At 37.6% G+C, this 12,522-nt stretch overlaps 1 pseudogene; it reads left to right on the forward strand.

Moving 5' to 3' along the window:
- Positions 1–3,688: 3,688 nt before the first annotated feature.
- LOC133229274 (craniofacial development protein 2-like) lies at positions 3,689–8,173 on the forward strand (annotated as a pseudogene).
- Positions 8,174–12,522: the final 4,349 nt, after the last annotated feature.

Consider the following 12,522-nt stretch of genomic DNA (forward strand, 5'->3'; position numbering starts at 1 on the left):
GAGCATCACAGGCTGTAGTCCATGGGGTCACCAAGAGTCAGACATGACTGAGCAACTAAGCACAACGTAGCACGTCTATTGTACATATAGTAGTATTTTTTCAGTATCGCTGGTTTCAATCTTATGCTTGCAGTTTATTGAAGAGGTAGTTGCCTGACAAATAAAAACTATCACCACCTTGGGAAGTCAGTGAAAAAAGTTACAAATTTTTGTGTAGGTAAATAGAAACCTTAAACAATACTAAGATTTCTGGTATCCAGGTTACATGAAAACTCCACTCTATTGTATTTCTGACAGTGAGTGGATTTCTGTTATTGATTAAATATTGATCATATTTAAACTTTGTGTCATTCATATTTGTAAATTTATTGAGAATCTTTGAAATCCTGAGGTTACAAAGGGGGTAAGTAATCATCACTATTGTTATCTACCATATTTTAAGTCTCTGATAATGTGTCAAGGTAAATACTTACGTATGTTGTCTCTTTTGATAGTCATAGAAACACCATATGTAGGTATTATTTCCATTTTACAATTGAAGATACAGAAAATGTATTGGCTCTCAGAGAGTTAGTTCTCAGGCTATCAATAATTGAAGTGAGCTAAGTGTATTGTTCATACACAGATACTCTGATAAGTTTGTTTTTAAACATTTAAAATATCAAAAGAGACACTGATGTATAGATCAGTCTTATGGACTCTGTGGGAGAGGGAGAGGATGGGGAGATTTGGGAGAATGGCATTGAAACATGTATACTATCATGTATGAAACGAGTCGCCAGTCCAGGTTCGATGCACGATACTGGATGCTTGGGGCTGGTGCACTGGGACGACCCAGACGGAGGGTATGGGGAGGGAGGAGGGAGGAGGGTTCAGGATGGGGAACACAGGTATACCTGTGGCAGATTCATTTCGATATTTGGCAAAACTAATACAATATTGTAAAGTTTCAAAATAAAATAAAATTAAAAAACTAAAAAATAAAATATTGGAAACTGAATATTAAAATATTCAATATGTTGAATTTTTTCAAATACTTTTTTAGTATCTAGTAAGACAAATCATGTGGTTTTTATCCTTTGGCCTATTAATGTGTTGCATCATATTGATTGATATTCCTATGTTGAATGAACCCTGCATCTTATGGATAAATCCCACTTAGTCATGGTATATGATTATTTAAATACACTGTTTAATTAAATCTGGTAGTATTTTGTTGAGAATTTCTGCATGTATATTCATCAGGGGTTATTGGCCCATAGTTTTCAGTTCAGTTTAGTCCAGTTGCTCAGTCATGTCTTTTTCTGGCTTTGGTACTTAAGGGCAATTCTTGCCTCATAAAATGACTTTGAAAGTATTTTCTGCTCTTCAGTTCTTCAGAAGAATTTGAGAAGGACTGGCATTAATTCTTCTTTAAATGTGTGGTAAAATTCTGCAGGAAAGCTATCTATCCCTTGGCTTCTTTTTATTGGGAGGTTTTTGATTACTGCTTCAGTCCCCTTACCTAACTATAGGTCTGTTCAGATTCAAGTTTGATAGTTTGTTATGTTTCTAGGAATTTATCTATTTCTTCTAGTTTATCCAATTTGTTGGCAACTGTTCATAGTAGTCTCTTATAAGCCCCTCAAAGTCATAAAATCCTAACTTGGAGAATATTTACCATCATATATTTCCTCTCCCTCTCTCTATTTACTTCTTCCTCTGTTTCTCTCTCTCTTTCTCTCTCTCTCTCTTTCTCTTATGATCTCCTTATTCTCATTGGTATAAACCAAGTTTACGCAATCATGAATATTCAGTTATAAACACACTGAACTTTTTGCTGAGACATGAGCTTCTTTCTTGAGAAAAATTGTGGTCTCTGAGAGCCCCACACAATTCAGTTGAACCATGAGACCTCATGATGTTTTTTAAAGGTAAATAAAGGTAAGGAGATCAGCCCTGGGTGTTCTTTGGAAGGAATGATGCTAAAGCTGAAACTCCAGTACTTTGGCCACCTCATGCGAAGAGTTGACTCATTGGAAAAGACTCTGATGCTGGGAGGGATTGGGGGCAAGAGGAGAAGGGGACGACAGAGGATGAGATGGCTGGATGGCATCACTGACTTGATGGACCTGAGTTTGAGTGAACTCCGGGAGTTGGTGATGGACAGGGAGGCCTGGCGTGCTGCGATTCATGGTCGCAAACAGTCAGACACGACTGAGCGACTGAACTGAACTGAACTAAACAGTAATGTTAAAGTAAACTATACCGCTTTCATCTCTTTGAAAAGTACCTAAACCCTCCATGTTTCATCTATGGTTTAATAATATCTTTAAGGAAAGACTTTTGTTAAGTTAAGCTGTGAAATTTCTCCTTTTAGTAAGGTAAAAATAGTATCAATATTTGTTGAGGTCTTAATTTAAAAACTGAAAAAAAAAAGAACTTAAGCAAGCAATCTCATTAACAATAGAATCAAAAAGAATAAGATAATTAGGAATAAACATAACCAAGGAAGCAAAATGTTTGTACACTGAAAACTATAAAACATTGCTGAAAGAATTCAAAGGCACAAGAAAATTAAAGACATACCATGTTTATGGATTAGAAGATGGCAATTTAAAAATCTATATAGAACCACAAAGCACCTCAAATAGCCAAAATAATCTTGGGAAGAAAAAATAAAGCTAGAGATCACACACTTTCTGACTTCAAAATATAAAATAAAGCTACAGAAACTGAAACAGTATTATAATGGCATAAAAACAAACTGTAGATCAATGGAATATGGTAGAGAAACCAGAAATAAACCTACAGGACCAAATGATCTTTGACAGGGTTCCAAGAATAGTTAATGAGGAAAGAATTGTCTGTTCAACAAATTGTATAGGAAAACTGGATATCCACATGCAAAAGAATGAAACTGCAGCCTCATGTTACATCATATGCAAAAATCAACTCAAGATGGATTAAATGTAAGATCTACAACTGGAAAAAATATAGGAGAAAATAAAGGGAAAGCTTCATAACATTTCTCTTGCAATTATTTCTTGGATATGTCACTAAAAGCAAAAATAGATAAACTACATCAAAGTTAAAAACCTTCTGTGCAGGCAAAGGAAACTATCAGTAGAGTGAGAAAGGAAGCTATAGAAGAGGAGAAAATATTTGCAAACCATGTCTGATAAGCGGTTAACAAACAAAGTGTATAAGAATCTCCTATAACTCAACAGCAAGCAAACAACCTAATTAAGCAAAGGGAAAGGACTTGAATAGACATTTCTCCCATAAAGACACACAGATGGCCAACAGGTATTTGAAAAGATGCTCAACATCACTAATCATCAGGGAAATGCAAATCAAAGCCACAATGAGATATCACCTCACTTCTGTTGGAATGGCCATTATGTATTTTTTTAAAAAAGGAAAGAAAACAAAAAGGTTTGGCAAGGATGTACAGAAATCGTAACTTGAAAACTGGTTACTTTCAATAGCAATTGGCAATGTAAAAGGGTGAAGCCACTATGGAAAACAGTATGGAGGTTCCTCAAAAAAGTTACAGTTACCATATGATCCAACAATTTCACTTCTGGAATTGACCCAAAAGAACTGAAAACAGAACCTCAGAGATACATTTGCACTCCCATGTTCACGCAGCATTATTCACAACAGCCAAGAGGCAGAAACAACCTTAATGTCCATTGATGAATGAATGGGTAAAGAAAATGTGGTAAGTTTATACAATAGACTATTACTCAGCTGTAAAAAGAAATCATATCCTATGCCACAGCATGGATGAAACTTGAAGGCATTATGCTATGTGAAATAAGCCAACCACAGAAGGACAAATGCTGCATGATTCCACTTATAAGTATCTGAGGTAGTCAAAGTCATAGAAAACAGAAAATAGACTGCTGGTGGTTGCTAGTGGCTGGGAGTAGGGTATGGGATTTGGGGAGGCTCTGTCCCATGGGTATAGAGTGTTAGTCATAAAAAATAAAAAAATCTCTAGAGATTTACTATATAGCAGTGTTAGATTTCCCTGGTGGCTCAGACGGTAAAGTATCTGTCTACAATGCGGGAGACCTGGGTTCAATCCCTGGGTCGGGAAGTTCCCTAGAGAAGGAAAAGGCAACCCACTCCAGTACTCTTGCCTAGAAAATCCCATGGACGGAGGAACCTGGTGTCCATGGGGTCGCAGAGTTGGACACGACTGAACGACTTCACTTCACTTCTTCACTGTTCACATAGTTAACTATATGGTACTGTACAAAGTAAGAAAGTAGATCTCATGTTATATGTTGGTTTTATTGGGATTTTTTAATCCCATAAAAAGAAAATACACAGCATGTGAGGAAAACAACAAAGAATTTATCCTACTAGAGTGAATAGTGAATGGCAAGGTTTCCAGAAATAAATCCAGAAAGCTACGATGTGGCTGACTGTGATAGGATTTGAATTTGGAAAATTTCCCTTTTTCAGCCAGAAACTCTCAGACTGTTTCTCCTCCAGTTCCACTGTGATAATTTTCTTCTTTTATCCATTATTTTAAAGACGATATTCTTTAGATTTTTTTTTTTTTTTTTTTTTGCCATTTACACACTGTACTTGGTCAATCTCTTCCACATTTGGAAACTCAGTCCCTTTCTTTATTCATACATCCAAAATCCACTCATAACGAAGACCTGCTTCTTAAAATCCAAGTTTGTATGTCATATAGCCAATGAAGTCTCCAAGTGAATGTGGCAGAGGCACCTCAAACCCAATAGGCTAATGTGAACTTCTCCTCCTCCGCTCCCCATCCCTGTTCTTCTCTATTATTTTCCTCTCCGTCCTCCACCTCACTAAATGACATTGTTCCTCCTCAGTGCTGGATAGTTGTATCTACCTCACCTCTCATATCCAGTCATTCCTGAAACCTTCTAAATTGCTTTCTAAATATCTCGTGGTCTACCCATCATGAGAGCCATCACTGGTATTCAGATAAATCCCAACACATCCAGAACTCCATTTGTTATCCCCCAAAATTATTCTGTAATGAGATTTCAAAAGGTTTAACTTGGAATAAGATACGAGAATTCACAGACAGTATTCATTTTAGCTTAGTCCCTGAGATATCAAGGATTAGCTGAATATATCATCAGATTGCATTACATTAGAAGTGAGAATTAGATATGTCTGTTGACCAAAGTAAAAGCCACTGGGGGAGTAAGGATTTTATTTTGCTATGTCTGGAAGTTCCAATCAGATAGACATGAGTAAGTATATTGTATTACATTTTCATTCTATCTCCTTATTTAGCAAGTACTTGCAGCTTTTGTGATTACATCCTTCATTTAATAGCCTCTACTGGACATACTAGACCTGTTTAAGTTCTGTGAAGTTAAAGTTTTACCCAGAGAGATGGTACGGGGAGGGAGGAGGGAGCAGGGTTCAGGATGGGGAATACGTGTATACCTGTGGCGGATGCATGTTGATATATGGCAAAACCAATACAATATTGTAAAGTTAAAAAATACAATATTTAGCAACTGGGGAAAAGCAATTTCATAATACATATATACCGGTTCTTAGAGAAGCTATCAGTATAATTTTTAGAGAATTATCAACATAAGTAGAAAGGAACCTTGAAATGTGGCTAAAAGTAGTGTGTTACTATTATAACACTGAGATGACACAACAGCTCTCCTGCTTCTGTACTAGCTTTCTGGCTTAGGTTCAAGAGAAGATTACCCGAACTACATCTAGAGCCAGAAAACAAAAACATCACCTGAGCATAACTCAAGGGCAGGTTACATTCTAGCTATCTATTGAGGGAAAATTAGCTATATTACCTTTTATAACTTTTACAATATATTTAAACTGTGTAAAATATACAAGACTTTTCACTCTTGTGTCATGTCTTTTTGAATTTAGTGAGTCAAATCTGTCTAAAGCAATTCCTCAAAAACTGGTATCTGATAGATTTTCAAAAGCACATAGCACTATGCTAAAGAATCTGTCTACATTGATAATATTTGAATTCAAAAATCAAGTTTGGACTTGCAATTGCCTTTTCACTATAATCAACTTGGTCATTTAAAGTGAAGACTTAGTTCAAAATCAAGGAAAAATCTAATTTAATTATTATAATGTTTCTTATAAATATGCCCTGAAAACCAAATAAAAATTGGATTTTTGATTTAATATTCAAGAGAGAAAATAAACACACTTAAGCATTAAGGCTCACCATCATGTTCATTTAAATCCAATATTTAACTATTTCCTGTCATTGGGACTGAATTCCCAAAGTATCTATGCAGAGGCTTTCCTCTACACTCACCCCAGCATTAGAAAATTTGAACTGATTAATGACTGAGTTCCCACAATCAAAATCTGAAGTATCTTGGTTCAATTTAACACTATGGTATAATATGTTATAGTTCAGTTGTTATGCTGATGGAACATTAACTTGATGTTTAATATAATGCCAAATTAACTTTTATAAATTTAAATACTGTACTCTTAGAAATACTCACCTCAATATCTTTTTAGAATTTTACTACTGCCATACATTTTGCAGATGGTTAAAAGATGTAAGACACTCCATCTTTTCTCCCTTGGAAATGAGCATCCAAATTTGTGTTGTATATCTTCCCAATTCATGACAACTGAATGTCATTATTTTCTTAGAAAAAAATAACAATGAGAAATATGAAGGGGCCTGCTATCATTTTCTTCTGTATGCCTAGCATGTGAAATACCATGAAAGGCTATAAATTATTATTATCATATCTAATGATACCGCAAAGCTTAATTACTGCCATTGATGTGAGCACATAATGCTAGGTCATTTTCTCTTTGTCTCTGTTCCCTTTCCATTTAAAATCTAAGCCATATTGTCCTTTACCCTTTGGCCTCAATCGTTTATCTTTGGCTGCAAAATCTGAAGACCTATTTCACAGTCCAGGACTGTTCAAAATATTTAAGCTCATTCCAAAGCTTTTAAAATGGCTAATAGGTTGAAAAAACCTTTTGTCCAAATCATTTAAATGAAAAATTTAAAAAAATAAGTGCACTATTGATTCTCTTAGAATGTCACTTCTAAATGCAAAGGGATACTTTATCAAATAGCTTATGTCTTTCATCATACATGAATCTTTTAATTATATATTGATTGGCTGAAATCCTAGTAATCTTTTCTATGTATATAATTACATATCTATGCAAACCACTTCAGTATTCTTGCCTTGAGAACCCCATGAACAGTATGAAAAGGCAAAATGATAGGATACTGAAAGAGAAACTCCCCAGGTCAGTAGGTGCCCAATATGCTACTGGAGATCAGTGGAGAAATAACTCCAAAAAGAATGAAGGGATGGAGCCAAAGCAAAAACAATACCCAGCTGTGGATGTGACTGGTGATAGAGGTAAGGTCCAATGCTGTAAAGAGCAATACTACATAGGAACCTGGAATGTCAGGTCCATGAATCAAGGCAAATTGGAAGTGGTCAAAGAAGAGATGGCAAGAGTGAATGTCGACATTCTAGGAATCAGCGAACTGAAATGGACTGGAATGGGTGAATTTAACTCAGATGACCATTATATCTACTACTGCGGGCAGGAATCCCTCAGAAGAAATGGAGTGGCCATCATGGTCAACAAAAGAGTCTGAAATGCAGTACTTGGATGCAATCTCAAAAATGACAGAATGGTCTCTGTTAGTTTCCAAGGCAAACCATTCAATACCACAGTAATCCAAGTCTATGCCCCAATCAGTAATGCTGAAGAAGCTGAAGTTGAACGGTTCTATGAAGACCTACAAGATCTTTTAGAACTAACACCCAAAAAAGATGTCCTTTTCATTATAGGGGACTGGAATGCAAAAGTAGGAAGTGAAGAAACACCTGGAGTAACAGGCAAATTTGGCCTTGGAATACGGAATGAAGCAGGGAAAAGACTAATAGAGTTTTGCCAAGAAAACGCACTGGTCATAACAAACACCCTCTTCCAACAACACAAGAGAAGACTCTATACATGGACATCACCAGATGGTCAACACCGAAATCAGATTGATTATATTCTTTGCAGCCTAAGATGGAGAAGCTCTATACAGTCAACAAAAACAAGACCAGGAGCTGACTGTGACTCAGACCATGAACTCCTTATTGCCAAATTCAGATTGAAATTGAAGAAAGTAGGGGAAACCACTAGACCATTCAGGTGTGACCTAAATCAAATCCCTTATGATTATACAGTAGAAGTGAGAAATAGATTTAAGGGCCTAGATCTGATAGATAGAGTGCCTGATGAGCTATGGAATGAGGTTCGTTACATTGTACAGGAGACAGGGATCAAGACCATCCCCATGGAAAAGAAATGCAAAAAAGCAAAATGGCTGTCTGGGGAGGCCTTACAAATAGCTGTGAAAGGAAGAGAAGTGAAAAGCAAAGGAGAAAAGGAAAGATATAAACATCTGAATGCAGAGTTCCAAAGAATAGCAAGAAGAGATAAGAAAGCCTTCTTCAGTGATCAATGCAAAGAAATAGAGGAAAACAACAGAATGGGAAAGACTAGAGATCTCTTCAAGAAAATCAGAGATACCAAAGGAACATTTCATGCAAAGATGGGCTTGATAAAGGACAGAAATGGTATGGACCTAACAGAAGCAGAAGATATTAAGAAGAGATGGCAAGAATACACAGAAGAACTGTACAAAAAGATCTTCACGACCCAGGTAATCACGATGGTGTGATCACTGACCTAGAGCCAGACATCCTGGAATGTGAAGTCAAATGGGCCTTAGAAAGCATCACTACGAACAAAGCTAGTGGAGGTGATAGAATTCCAGTTGAGCTATTCCAAATCCTGAAAGATGATGCTGTGAAAGTGCTGCACTCAATATGCCAGCAAATTTGGAAAACTCAGCAGTGGCCACAGGAATGGAAAAGGTCACTTTTCATTCCCATCCCAAAGAAAGGCAATGCCAAAGAATGCTCAAACTACCGCACAATTGCACTCATCTCACACGCTAGTAAAGTAATGCTCAAAATTCTCCAAGCCAGGCTTCAGCAATATGTGAACCGTGAACTTCCAGATGTTCAAGCTGGTTTTAGAAAAGGCAGAGGAATCAGAGATCAAATTGCCAACATCTGCTGGATCATGAAAAAAGCAAGAGAGTTCCAGAAAAACATCTATTTCGGCTTTATTGACTATACCAAAGCCTTTGACTGTGTGGATCACAATAAACTGTGGAAAATTCTGAAAGACATGGGAATACCAGACCACCTGATCTGCCTCTTGAGAAATCTGTATGCAGGTCAGGAAGCAACAGTTAGAACTGGACATGGAACAACAGAATGATTCCAAATAGGAAAAGGAGTACGTCAAGGCTATATATTGTCCCCCTGCCGGGGTCCAGCCCCGGCTGATCCAGGGAGTTCGAAGCGGGGATGGCATCGGCAAGGATCAGGATACAGTAGCTTAAATTAGATATTAATTATAGATGTAAAGAGTAATAGAATGAGGATAGCTCAGTAGGAAAATTCAGTGGAGAAAAGAGGCTGAGTAGATTGGTTTACACAGGAGACCAATAAAACTTCAAGACAAGAAGTTTGCACCACTTACGTAGGCCGCAGGTGTCCTTCCATTCTCCCGAAGGAGAGGAGACACTGAGGCCTCCCTGGTCGGATCTTAGAAGCCCAGGCAAAATTAGTAAGCATGGCGGGTTCCGCACTCCAGATGGAGACTCAGCCAGAGTTTGAGAGAGAGAATGACATGGGGAGACCAGTCTTTCGAGGAACTGATCCCAATTCTTTATTTTCCATGGTCTACTTTTATACACTGAGATGTTATGCAAAAGTCATGCGGGGTCAGAAGTCCTGACTTTTATCAAAGTCAGGTGCTTCATACAAATGTATACAGAGGTCTTAGGGGTGTTACATCATCTTCTGGCCAGGGGGCCTGCTGACAATTTATGACCCTCTCCTTGTGACAGCGGTTAGTCAACCAGGACACTTATTTCTCCAGGGGTGATTATTCTTAAAACAGACGCCACCCAAATAAAGTTACATTCCTATAGGGTGAGGGTGTAGTGGGTTTTAGTTAAGGAAAGAATTTACTTGGCCTAAGGTCTAACATGATTTATAGCAAAGGTTAATACTTATTTCTTCTATATATTCATTAATGTGTATAAGGGCAGGGGATATGGAGACTTAGCAGTAAACATTGGCTCAACAAATGAAAAACCCTTCACCAATACAATTTCTAATCAGCCCACTATACTTATACTAATGGTTTTCTAACTTTTCTAAGGAACCTGTTTTTAGAGGGTTTAAAGCATCTCGTGCCTCTCATGGTTGGGAGGCTGTGAGCAATCACATGTGGCTGGACAAGCCTGTCAGGCAGGCTAGAGAACCTTCAGAGGAGTTTGTAGGTTAAAACACTCTTGTGTTTTATTAACTGGAGCTCTAAGTTAACTCTTTCTCTGAAAGAGGTGGTGGGGGACAGCCCCCTGTAAAGTCAGAGGTGTAGATGAGAGCACAAAGTAGTAAAGTAGGCAGGCTCTTGTTATGGGGGTAGATGCTCGAGGATTTCCAGGGGGACTCCTGAGGCTCGATCCTGCCTTTGAGTATGTCGAGCTTCCTTCCTCATGACCTTTGCTACAGGTGGAGTGCCTCACTCTGGCCCCCAACATCACCCTGTTTATTTAACTTATATGTAGAGTACATCATGAGAAACACTGGACTGGAAGAAACACAAGCTGGAATCAAGATTGCAGGGAGAAATATCAATAACCTCAGATATGCAGATGACACCACCCTTATGGCAGAAAGTGAAGAGGAACTCAAAAGCCTCTTGATGAAGGTGAAAGAGGAGAGTGAAAAAGTTGGCTTAAAGCTCAACATTCAGAAAACGAAGATCATGGCATCCGGTCCCATCACTTCATGGGAAATAGATGGGGAAACAGTGGAAACAGTGTCAGACTTTATTTTTCTGGGCTCCAAAATCACTGCAGATGGTGACTGCAGCCATGAAATTAAAAGATGCTTACTCCTTAGAAGGAAAGTTATGACCAACCTAGAGAGCATATTCAAAAGCAGAGACATTACTTTGCCAACAAAGGTCCGGCTAGTCAAGGCTATGGTTTTTCCTGTGGTCATGTATGGATGTGAGAGTTGGACTGTGAAGAAGACTGAGCGCCGAAGAATTGATGCTTTTGAACTGTGGTGTTGGAGAAGACTCTTGAGAGTCCCTTGGACTGCAAGGAGATCCATCCAGTCCATTCTGAAGGAGATCAGCCCTGGGATTTCTTGGAAGGAATGATGCTAAAGCTGAAACTCCAGTACTTTGGCCACCTCATGCGAAGAGTTGATTCATTGGAAAAGACTCTGATGCTGGGAGGGATTGGGGGCAAGAGGAGAAGGGATGAGATGGCTGGATGAGATGACAGAGGATGAGATGGCTGGATGGCATCACTGACTCAATGGACGTGAGTCTGAGTGAACTCCGGGAGTTGGTGATGGACAGGGAGACCTGGCGTGCTGCGATTCATGGGGTCGCAAAGAGTCGGACACGACTGAGCGACTCATCTGATCTGATCTGTCATATTTTTATAACTTCCTTAATCTTTCTTCTATGATACATGAAATATAACTCAGAGTGCATAAATTCACTGTGATTCCCAAGGACAAAGTAACTTTACGTTGCAAAAACATGAAAGACACGGGGATGATATTCCCTAACATAAGGCATTAGAACATCCCATTGTATCCTAGTTCATGTACAAATGCATAAGCGATTAAAAGTAAAACTTCTGGTAGGTTGCATTAATTTATTACTTTTATTATAATATTTCTTAAATGAATATAAACATAAAGCCAGCAATAAGTTTCTAGTTTTATAGTTCATAGATAAAAATATGAAACTCAAATACAAACACAATAATGCATCTAATAAAATTTAAATTAATAGTACTAGTTTAATACTTTGGACAATATTGTTTTGATGAAACCAAATAATGAACTTCTTTTATCAGCTAATTCAATACCATGATGAACCAATCTGAGAATGTACATTAAAATGTATCAGAAAATTCTGAAAAAAAAAAAAAGTTTAAAATATTATCTCAAAAGTTCTTCATTGGGAATGTACTATTACTATTACTACTAACAGAACAATTACACAGGTGAATAGTCGCTAAGACAGAATTCATGCAATGCATATATGGTACTAAACGCTAAAGCACAGGTCTTCTGAGCTCAGAATAACTAATTCTTCTCTAGTCTTTCACTGCTTTTCACTATCCAAACGAATGTAAATGTCCTTTTGGAAAATTCTTTGTGGAGCTCTTTGGACTTCTTTGGCTCAAATTCATCATTCTTAAATCAAATTTGCCTCCTTTCTTTTCTCATTAGCCTGTTACAACTACTCTGTTACACTATGCTATTTTTGTGGTATTAAATCAAAGTCTGAATTGATTAACTTAAAAATCAAGCCATAATCTATGAAGATGACTGTCCCTTGTAAATTACTGCCAAAAAATAAGGTTTTCAAGTAACTGGTCAA

The sequence above is a fragment of the Bos javanicus genome, chromosome 17, assembly GCF_032452875.1.
Source record: "Bos javanicus breed banteng chromosome 17, ARS-OSU_banteng_1.0, whole genome shotgun sequence".
Taxonomy (NCBI): Eukaryota; Metazoa; Chordata; class Mammalia; order Artiodactyla; family Bovidae; genus Bos; species Bos javanicus.